General features: G+C 37.1%; 1 non-coding gene across 1 annotated transcript; it reads left to right on the top strand.

The window, feature by feature from the left end:
• Positions 1 to 587: 587 nt before the first annotated feature.
• Positions 588 to 694, top strand: LOC121821084 (U6 spliceosomal RNA). The gene has a single exon (XR_006061772.1). It is a non-coding gene; the product is annotated as a U6 spliceosomal RNA (small nuclear RNA).
• The last annotated feature ends 11,232 nt before the right edge of the window (positions 695 to 11,926 follow it).

Raw genomic sequence — 11,926 nt, forward strand, 5'->3', positions numbered from 1 at the left:
CTCTGCTGCTGGAAGCCCAGGCTGGCGTGAGTTCCAGCATGTCTCAGCTATTCAGATTGGAGTACGGGAATGCCTCACCTCAGCACCCCCAGCACTGCCATTGCAGCTGCCTCTAGGGACTTAGACCCTGCTCTTTTCATTGCAAGGATTTAAAAATATCTGCTGCTCTCTTCATGCCAAGGCTCATCCCACCCGTCATAGGCATACTGTCAGCTGGCAACTTGCCCCAGGTGCCCTGCACCACCTCTGCTGCGGTTTTGCCCTTGGGGATGCTGCCTGGACTCTTCAGGGAACCTAGTGTCCCCAGAACACACTCAAACTCAAAGGCACCTGTTCCCTGGCCTTCCTGGTATATACCCTGTGGGCACCTTTCTCTGGAGGCTTTATCTTTCACACAGCTACCACAGCAGCCTGTGCTCTCACTCTCAGGCTGCCTGTTCAGCTCTCTGCCTCTCTGGTGGCATCCTTCTGGTCACTCACTGCCAGGAACTCTGGCTCTTGGTTCTCCGCTCGAAGCTGCTGTAACTGCTCCTGCCTGTTGTTTGCCTAATGCCAAATGGGCAAAACTTCATAAAGAGGTGCCCTAAGTGCTCGCTTCGGCAGCACATATACTAAAATTGGAACGATACAGAGAAGATTAGCATGGCCCCTGCGCAAGGATGACATGCAAATTCGTGAAGCGTTGCATATTAAAAAAAAAAAAAAAAGAGGTACCCTAAGCCTACACCTTAAAATAAGGTGGGCTTATTTAAAAACAAAAAAAGGAAATCTGTGCAGCATACCTGGGCTGCAAAGAGGTTGCTGAGAGAAAGTTAGACAAATAGAGCTTAAGCTGTTTTCGAAGAAGAGAGTAGATAGAAATGGTGCCAGAGGAAGTTAGTTTAAGCTGTTTGTGCAGAGAGTAGATACAAAGGATGGCTAAGAGGAAGTTAGCTTGGGTTGTTTGTATGGAGATTAGATACAAAGGGTGCTGAAGGAAGTTAGCTCAAGTTGTTTACACTGAGAAAAGATACTAAGATCAAGAGATGATGTCAATGCATAAACAATTTGTAAATAGGGTGACCTTTAAAATGATTGGTTGGTTCCTTCACCCCCTCCTAGGGTTCTGAGGTGCTTTTTTTTTTTTGGCTAGGGAAGAGGTTTACTGCCTAACAATAAGTGAATTCTTGCTTGACTTGTCTCCCTACTGTGTCTGATTGTTAACTGTAAGAAGAAGGCTGAAAAACAGGTGAGCCAGACATGTCCAACTGCTTCCAGAGTGCCCCCTACTTTCTCTTACTTTCTCTGCACCCAAGTCCCTGTTCCGGCACTACCTGTGGGAGGCCAGCTCCCACCTTATCAAGGGGCCCTATGAGGATGAGAAAGGGATAAGAAATATTAGGTAGATGATGAGAAGAAAGATAAAAAACACAGGATAGCTTCCGGAGGGCCTGGATCAATATCCAATGGCCTTTTCCACTTATTCAAAATGGCTTTTTATAACAATATCAAGGGGTGGGGCAAAAGACCTCCTCCTTACAAGATCAAAGCACACCATACAGCCAAGTGTAGACCCTTCCAAACACCTTGTAACCACATTCATGCTCAAATCATCCCTTTATGCAGCCCTACTTAGTAAATCAAGCTCAGATTCTAAGACCCTGATTAATTTGGGTCTCCACATTATGTCTCCTTTTTCATTTCGGATTTTTAAAATTTGGATATTGTCTTTCTTCTTTTTGGTTAGTTTGGATAAAAGTTTGTCTACCTTTTTGATTTTCTCAAAGAACCAACTTTTTGTTTCATTGATACTTTGTATTGTTCTTTGTTTCTATTTTTTGATTTTAGCCCCCAATTTGATTATTTCCTGTTGTCTACTCCTCCTAGGTGAGTTTGCTTCTTTTTCTTCTAGAGCTTTCAGATGTGCTGTTAAGTTGCTAGTGTGAGAGTTCTCCAACTTCTTTATGTGGGCACTTAGTGCTATATACTTTCCTCTTAGCACTGCTTTCATGGTGTCCTATAAGTTTGGGTATGTTGTGCATTCACTTTTGTTGAGTTCTAGGAAGTCTTTAATTTTTTTTCTTTTATTTCTTCCTTGATCCAGTGATGGTTTAGTTGAGCATTGTCCAGTTTCCATGAGTTTGAAGGCTTTCTGCAATTTGTGTTGTTGTTGAATTCTATGAATTCTAATTTTAAGCCATGGTGGTCCTATAAGATACAGGGGGTTATTCCATTTTTTTTCTTGTATCTGTTGAGATTTGTATTGTTACCGAGTATGTGGTCAGTTTTGGAGAAGGTTCCATGAGGTGCTGAAGAGAGTGTATATTCTTTTGTGTTTAGGTGAAATGTTTGTATATCTTTTAGGTCCATGTGAGTCATGGCATCTGTTAGTTCCCTTATTTCTCTGTTAAGTTTCTGTTTGTTAGACCTCTCCAGTGGCTAGAGTGGAGTGTTGAAATCTCCCACTATTATTGTGTAGGGTTTGATGTGTGATTTGCGCTTTAGCAATGTTTCTTTTACATATATGGCTGAACTTGTCCTTGGGGCATAAATGTTCAGAATTGAGACTTCATCTTTATGTTTTTTTTTCTGTGATGAATATGAAATGTCCTTCTCCATCAATTTTGATTAATTTTAGTTTGAAGTCTATTTTGTTAGGTATTAGGATAGCTACACCAGCTTGTTTCTTAGGTCCATTTACCTGGAGAATCCTTTCCCAATCCTTTACTCTGAGGTGCTGTCTTTGTGACTGAGGTGTGTTTCTTATATGCAGCAAAAGGATGGATCCTGTTTTGTATTCATTCTGTTAGTCTATGTGTTTTTATACATTTCTTGTACTTTCATATGCATGTCTTTCTTTAGGTTGGGAAATTTTTTTTTCTATGATTCAGTTGAATATATTTTCTGTGCTTTTGAGCTGGAATTCTTCTCCTTCTTCTATTCTTATTATTCTTAAGTTTGGTATTTTCATGGTGCTCCAGATTTCCTGGATGTTTTACATTAAAATTTTGTTGTATTTAACATTTTATTTGACTGATGAATCTATTTCCTCTATCATATCCTTAACACGTGAGATTCTTTCTTCCATCCATCTCTTGTACTCTGTTGGTTGTGCTTGCCTCTGTAGTTCGTGTTTGTTTACTCAGATTTTCCTCTTCCTGAATTCTCTCGGTTTGTGTTTTCTTTATTGCCTCTATTTCAATTTTCAACTCTTGAACTGTTCCCTTCACCTGTTTGATGCCCTACCCTTGGGTTTCTTGGCTTTTTTTTTTTTTTTTTTGGGATTTAGTGATTTCCTCCAATTTTTATTTGTCTTTCCTCCCATTTTTTAAAGAGAGTTTTTCATTTTAGGGCCTCTATCATATTCATAAAGTTGTTTTTAAGGTCATTTTCTTCTGTATCATTTGCATTGGGATGTTCAGGTCTTGCTGTTGTAGAATCACGATATTCTGGTGGTGCTGCATGCCTCTTTATATTGTTGAATGTGTTCTTACACTGCTGTCTACCCATTTCTTCCTTTAATCTGTACAGATGGAGCTCTGGGTCGATTTTCTTCTGATTTGTATAGGTGGGGTCTGTGGCTCGAGTGGTTGCTCTTCTTCCCAAATGATGAAGGAGGTGCAGGAGGGGCATATGGCTTCAATGGTCGCTCTTCCCAATCAGTGCAGGGGGGAGTTATGGCTCCAGTGGTCTTTGGTGCCACAGGGGATAGTTGGCGAGGGAGCCATGGAGCATGCTGCAATGGCTGAGAGTGAAGGGTCACAGAATATGCCTCCAGGGCCTAGTGGCTAAAGAACTGGGCTGTCTAGTGGGAAGATCAGGGCTTTGCCTCTTCTCACTGCATGCAGGGGGGCTGTATGGCTCCAATGGTCGCTGATGCTACAGGGGATAGTTGGTAGGGGGCACAGGTGGAGGCTGTTGCCTGATCTCTGAGGCTGTAATGGCTAGTGGGGAGGTGCACCGAATGTGCCCCCAGGGCCTAGGGGCTAGAGAACTGGGTTGCCCAGTGGGGAGATCAGGGCCTTACCTCTTCCCAATCAGTGCAGGGGGGCCATATGGCTCTTGTGGTGACTAGTGCTGCCGGGGATGGTTGGTGAGGGAACCGAGGAGCAGGCTGCTCCAGTCTACTTAATTTTAACATATTACTGTGACTTTCTCTTCTATATTTTCTCGGTTTGAAATATTTTTCCACAGTAAATGCACTTAGGACTTTGTGACTTTATGTCCAGATTGACCTCACTTCTCAAATGTTAAGTTATGTTCCTGTTTCACAGACTAAGTTAGGTATTTGATATTTCACTCCGAAGATTATCTACACAGCTTCACACTAGAAGGTTTATATGATATCATAATTATTGTTGACTCATTGAAATTCTTGCCCCAATGGCCATCAATTAAGATTTGTAGGCACATTTCTGTCTTTAATACCTATTTTAATTCACTTCAACATGTAATTTTTATCCTACTTGATACTATGTACAAAAAAAGGACATTAAAAAGTCACAAGTATTACCTGTGAACCCATTAATCCTTTAGGAAACATTCAATTAAATAGAGACTGCAAAACAATGTAAATTAAATGTATTTGCAAAATATCTAAAAAATAAGGATGATATGAGCAGGGTAAGGAGATAAATAACACTGTAAACAACCAGGAATGTATGTGAATGAATGACCTATGACTTCCTTCTGCTCATATTGCTACAAGATAATAGGAATCATTGCCATGGAATTTCTTTGTGAATAGGTTTCTAGCTTATTTGATATGTATATAGCTTTAACAAATTTGGTTCTAACATTAATATATTCCTTGTTACTTTAAGACAATATCTATCTATATATCTATGTATTTCATAAATAGCATATTTATGCTGTTTAATTAAAAGCAAATGATACCATTGCTGCTCTTTATAATGAGTTTAGATCTGAAAATATATGGGGCAAGTTGGTGCACCCCTATTATGCCAGGACTTGGGACACAGGGGAAGGAAAATGAGGAATTCAAGACATGAGTTGACTACATAGTAAATCCAATGGTGAGATAGAGTCTCAAATATATATAAATATGTATATATTTCGGATACTATATAGTCTTTAACTTAATACCACAGCATGATATTGACATAAAATATTAGTATACTGTATTTATCCCTGTCTTAATTTACATAAATTTCAGAATGTTTATGAATACTACAAAGGTATTGTATATATTTAAAACACAATTATATATACATTGTTCTTTATATAAAATGATATTAGTATTCTATATATATGCTATTAGTTATTCTCTTGCAGGAAAACTTTTGTGTCCACAGCAGTTGGTGATAGCATGCAATATTTCAGCTCTTTGTTTCACTGTCTGTTGCATTCCTGCTAGAAATAAAAAATAACATTCAGCAGAGCAGTAGACTTTGAGAGCTTCAATTATTTATTCTATACCATATAAATGTGTAGATTTAATTCTTGCAAATATATTAGCAATTCAACACACACAAAACTGCCACACAATGGAAAGACCTGTAGCATGTAGTCACATTAAAAACAATTTAAGTTATAGAAATTGTAAGTGGTGAAATTTATGCTTAAGAAGTGCGGCTTTTTAACACCAGAAAAGGCAGAAATGGATTAAAACTGGCAAAAGATATCATTTATTTTATTCTCACTATGCTTCAACTATTTCTCCATTGGGGAACTAGGATAATTATCTTAGTCTCCATCCAAATCTCAATTCCTCCCATGTGGACTGAGTGTTGTTTCAGGGGCTGTTCTAGGTACTTGAAATATATTATGAAGCAGAAGACACAAATATTGCCACTGTAGGGAAACTTCCAATTGTGAGAGATACAGTGAAGAATAAACACAAGCAGTAAAGTGCATTTTATATCTTGGCAGATCATAATGTAAACAAGTACAGAGTGCAATAGGAAAGCAAATGGATGAAATACTGAGTTATCAGAACGTGTACGGGACTTCAGGTGGTGCTTATTTGCAAGCTGAGCTATTAGGAAAGATCTACCTAGCAGAGAAAAATACCCAGAGAGGCAGAAAGTAAGCAAATGTTTTACATGTTTTTAGACCAATTAGAAAAAGAAAGTGTTAAAATGTGTCAGGCCAGAGAAGGTGATTAGAATGGACAAATCTTAGAAAATTCTAGAAAATAGGCCCTCTATCAGACCAGGGTGAACACTATCGATAATATTGTGAATGGAATAAAGATAAACTATTGTATCAATAGTTTTCTATTTTTGCTATTGATGTTTGAAGGCATGGCTGATAATTACAGGTTTAACTAACATACCTATGGTCTAGGTAAACTAGCTAAGCTTTTCCATAGAAGGTTGGCCCTTTATAACTGCACTAGAGTAGTGTAAAAGGATTTGTGCATTAACTGAAAAAGCAGATGCCTCTATTGGTAAGAAAAGGAGGAGGTAGAGGGGGAGAAGGAACAGATTGTTTCATGGATAATGAGAGAGCTTGTCTCTTTAATTTCTCTAATGAGGTAAACTTGTGGGTAATGGATAATGATCAGTCATTGAGGTGTGTTCTGTGAGAAGCTGCTCCATGTGAAATAAAGTGTCAAGAGGGAGAAAAGATCTCTTTTTGAAAGTCAAAGTCCTATCCTGTCTCCTGTTATGCCACTTCAGGTCTGAGTGGAGATGTACAGCCATCCAGTTGATGCTGATGTTCTGAAGTGTCTTCTTAAATAAGACAAGAGCTATAAAGCCACTTGGTATGTGTCTAAGTAAGACCTTTCTTCAAACTGAGCCTTAGTCAGTAGTAGGTTAATCTACATTGATGTGCATCCTCACCAGGCTCCATACTGGAAGATAAGTGTTAGCCATTAAATATTTAGCTCTAAGTAGAATAGAAACAGGGGTGAAAAACTGGAGAGCAAGGAATGGGAAGATACTCAAACAGTGCCATGCCAAGGCCCAAGAATAAAGAACTTTTCTTCTCACAATACAGCATTTCAGACAAGGGTATTATCAACTTATTCAGTAGAAATTTCACAAGTCTAATGAAACTGCATTTTTGTGCTGAGGTATCAAGGACAAGGTATTTGATGTTGTCTGATATAAAAGGTGGCTTATGAGTTCAACACCAACAGTTGATGCCATTAGCTGCATTAATGTGTATTTTAGAAGATGTCACTGGCTACATGAGGTATAAGGAGAGGTGAAAGTCAGTTCAGACGTCACTGCCATATTTCAAAAGCCAGGAATGCAATCTGTACAGAGTAAGTAATGAAAAAGCTGTCATTAGTGTTTGGTTACCTAATAAAACTCATGGATCCTTTAATCCAATAGATCATAAAGTAGTAATAAGGAATGTGTCATTTGATACAAATATGGACATTTGTCACTTGAAGAATATGCTGGAACATTGGTATTTTAGATGGAAACAAGTCTAGCTAACATTTTACAAAGGAATAAATTACACTAATCTGACTTAGAGTAAAGATTTCATTCATGTATCTGAATATTAGAGCTTAGAAACTATGAAAAGAGGCATCTGTAGGAAAATAAAGTAAATGATGGAAGTACAATGTCCAAACTCAAGCTTAATTTTTTTTTTTTTTTGTCCTGAGGTAGTACAACTTGTGGTGTCACACTTGCAAGATCCACATTCTGCCACCAGGCCATATCTTCAGGCTTAAAGCTTTAACTTCTAACACTAATGTAGTGCAATATAGTTTCAAAATCTATTTTATTTTGTTTGAATATATAGGATGAGAAGAAATGTTTGAAAATTAATGAATGATATCTAATCATGTCCCATCGATATAAAAACAAAACAAAACAACACTCCCCCAAAAAGTTTTGAGAGCTAGAACCATCTTACAAAGTTCCTGGGATTGATTGCATTATTCTCATTCTCAAAATTCGGTATACACAGAGCTATGTCCTGAACCCCAAGGTAGTAATGGTAATGAAAAACTAACAAAAAACAGAACAGAACAAAAACAAACAACAAAGTAACAAACACAAGAAAGAAAAGAAAACAGAATGCACAGATGTAGATGTAGCTGTCTTATTAAATAAGAAACATAAAGCCAATTGCAGAGTTAAAAGCCCAAGAGGTCAGAGCAATAGCTAAGAGCTAAAAATTCTTTCTTACCCTACTGCCACTGTACAGACCTCTAGGTCTTCTATGGTTGGTATTGAGATTAAAGACATGTGTCTCCATGCTGGCTGTATCCTTGAACACACAGAGATCTGTCTGTCATGTGTTCTGGATTAAAGGTGTGCATCACCACCACCTGGCTTCTGCTATGGCTTGCTATTAGCTCTGACCCCCAGGCAACTTTATTTATTAACATACAAATAAAATCACATTTCAGTACAAATAAAATATCACCATACACAGATGTTCTGAGTATTCAATGATCAAGAATAAAAAGACAAATACCCATCTTAGGGTAAACAAACTCAAGAGTCATTGGAATCATACAAACTCTGACAATAAGGAGAATGTTAGTATTCTTAGTGAAATTAGATTTTTTTTTCGAGATGGGGTTTCTTTGTGTAGCTTTTACTACACTTTGGATCAGAAAGACAAAATTTTCAATATAGGGGGACATAGGTAGAGAGAATCAAACAATGTGGATGGGATGAAGGACACCGCGAAAACAAGGCCCTGGAAATCAGCAGAATCCACATAGGCACTGAGGCATTATGCACTGGTCTGCGCATATCTGCAGCAGATGGTGCACTAGAGCTGAAAGAAGTGGACACATTTTTCTACACCTAACCCAGGTTCTATCTCCAACTGACAACCACTTGCAAATAAAAATTGAGTTCTATTAAGGGAGTTGCACTGGGGATCCAAACTACTCTTGAGGGTAGACTGCTAGCCCAACAGTAGATGATCAACAGAAAATGAACTTAATGGTGTCTTTGGGGGTTACTTTTTTCAAATTTCACCTCAGATTTGTTTCTTTGCTTGTTTTTGTTTGTTTTTTGGGGATTTTTAAATTTTATCTTATTTTGTTACATACACACACACACACACACACACACACACATACATACATACATATATAAAAAATAATACCTTTTCTCTCCCTTTTTACCTACATATATACTATGGTTTTGTACCTGCATATATAACATGGATTTTACAGGCATACATATTATGGCTTTCAGTTTAAAATTTTTAAGGTACTCCAGAGTGTGCAAATGAGTAAGTCTTTGTGTCTTGTATTTTTTTTCTTGTACCTTTTCTTCAGCTCCTTTGTTTCTCTCTGTTTGCTTTGTCTTATTCATATGTGTTAGATATTTTTTATGGTATATCATATCATATTATATCATATCATTATCTCTTAGAAGTGTGCTTACTTTCTAATGATGGACAAAACAGGGGGTGGATCCACATGGGAGAGGAGTTGCAGATGAACTGAAAGAAGTAGAGGGAGGGGAAACAGTACTCAGTATAGATTATGTGAGGAAAAAATATTTTCAGTAAAAAACATAGGTAGATGATAGGTAAATAGATGATAGATAGATAGATAGATAGATAGATAGATAGATAGGCAGATGCAGACAGACACAGATAGATAATAGATAGATAAAATGGTGTAAAATGAATAGGTGAGCAAGACTGATTCAGAATCATGAAGAGATGGAATCTTAGCAACTTAGAAAGTATAATCACCAATACACACTTCACAAAGGAAGCTCCAAAGGTATAGACAGAGGTGAATACTTAACCATATTTTGTCTTTCTGGCTCTGGGATACGTCACCTAAGATGATACTTGTAGTTCCATCCACTTGTCTGCAAATTTCATGATGTCATATTTTTAACAGCTGGATAAAACTTCACTGTGTAAATGTACTACTGCTTCTTTCTCTACTCTTCTGTTGAGGGACATCTTAGTTGTTTCTAGTTTCTGGATATTATGAATAGAGCAGCAAGGAATATGGTTTCTGTGGCGCTTTCTTCAGTGAGATGAGGCTGGAGAGATGAGTGGAGCCAGCTAACGTTTTTTGTTTTTTTGTCCCCCCCCCCCAGTTCTGTAGGGTGAGTTTTGACTTGAATAATTGTGTCCTTTGTTGTACAGAAGTTGTTTTAGTTCATGAGGTCCCATTCATTAATCATTGCTCTTCATGCCTTCATTACCGAGGTCCTGTTAAGAAAATCTGTTAGTGTCTTATAAATTAAGGCACATTCTCTGCTTCTTTCTCTATTTTATTCAGAGTATTCAATCATAGGTTGAAGACCTGATCTATTTAGAGCAGAGTTTCAGAGTTAGGCAATGAAATATATTCATTATTCTAAACGAATCTATCTAATTGGACCAGAATGCTTTTCTTTTCTCAAATGAGTATTACTGGTTTCTTTGTAAATAAACAAAATCAAGTGGCTGTTAAGAGCATGAACTTTGTTCTGCATATCCAATTCTATTGATTTGCTTGTTGACTCTGTTTTCATGTGAGTTCTGTTCTATGTTTGTTATTTTAGCTCTGCAGTATAATTTGGAGTCTAGAATAGTGATGATACCACAGTGCTGTTGTTGGTCAGGACACTTTTTTTAAATTTTTTATTTTATTTTTGCCATCCTGAGTCTTTTGTCTTTCTATATCAATTATTTTTTACTCTCTATGAAAAATTGCATTGTAATTTGGTGGTAGTTTGAATGAAAAATGTCCCCCTATAATCCTGGGAATTTGAACACTTTGTCCTCTGTTAGGCGCTCTGCTTGGTAAGTTTTACGTGGTGCAGCCTTTTCTCTGGAAGAGGTATGTGACTAGAGTAAAGCTTTGAGAGTGAAAAATCTGATTACTTTTATTTCTCTTTCTGCTTTGTGCTTGTTTTTCAAGATGTGATCTCTCAGCTCCAATGATTCCTGCTCCAGTGCCTACCACCATTAAGGAGAGTAACACTCTGAAAATATAAAGCAAGAGAAATTCTCTCTTCCATATCCTGGTCATGGTGTTTTACCACTGGAAAAAAGTGTAACTAGTGTACATTTTGATGGAATTGCACTGAATCTACAGACTGTTTTGATAGAAGGGCCATTTTCATAATATTGTTGCTATAAATCCACTCGTATAGGAGGTCATGACATTTTCTTGTATCTTCAATTTTTTTCTTTGGTGTCTTAATGTTTTTTACTGTACAAGTCTCTCAATTCCTCTCATGTTCAATTTATATGAGTAAATATATGTACATGAAATATATATTATATATAAGGTGGTTGTAGGAAATCAATTACCAGCTACACATTTGACATAGAGTTTGTGTCTAAAATACATAAAGAAAATCTTATAAAGCAAACAAAAAAAAGCAAAAAATAAAAACAAGAAAAACAATCAATCGAATTAAAAATTGGGGAAAGGAAATGGAAGCAGTAGTGCACATATTTACCCCAGCCCTCAGCAGGAAGACACAGGCCGATCCCCAACTTTCAGTCCACTCTTATCTACAGTGCTAGTTTTAGGACATCCAGTGCTACACAGAGAAAAGTTCTCTTAGAAAAATAAAAAATGATGGCACTCAAACAAGATGGTCTTGAATGAAGAAATACTAAAAGTGTTCAATATTCTTAACCATCATAGTCTTGTAAGTTAAAACTATCTAAATATTTCATCTTACCCCAGTTAGAATGGTTATGCTCATGAAAATAAATCAAAATAAATACTGACATGGCTTCTAGGGGGAATTCAAATTGTTGCAGCCACTATAGAAATCAGTGGGGAGATTGTTAAAAAGCTAGAAATATATTTACAATTGATACTGCCATATCACCCCTACTACAGAGATACTTGCTCATCCATGTTCGTTGCTGCTAACTTGACAATATTTGTGAGATGAAATGATGTCTCAGATGCCCAGCAAATGATGAATGGATGAAAATTTACATTTACACAATGGAATATTCAGCTTTAAGGAAACATTAAAGCAATATTTTTAAGTAAGTACATACAATTAAAAAAAACTTTCTG

This window comes from Peromyscus maniculatus, chromosome 10 (genome assembly GCF_049852395.1).
Source record: "Peromyscus maniculatus bairdii isolate BWxNUB_F1_BW_parent chromosome 10, HU_Pman_BW_mat_3.1, whole genome shotgun sequence".
Taxonomy (NCBI): domain Eukaryota; kingdom Metazoa; phylum Chordata; class Mammalia; order Rodentia; family Cricetidae; genus Peromyscus; species Peromyscus maniculatus.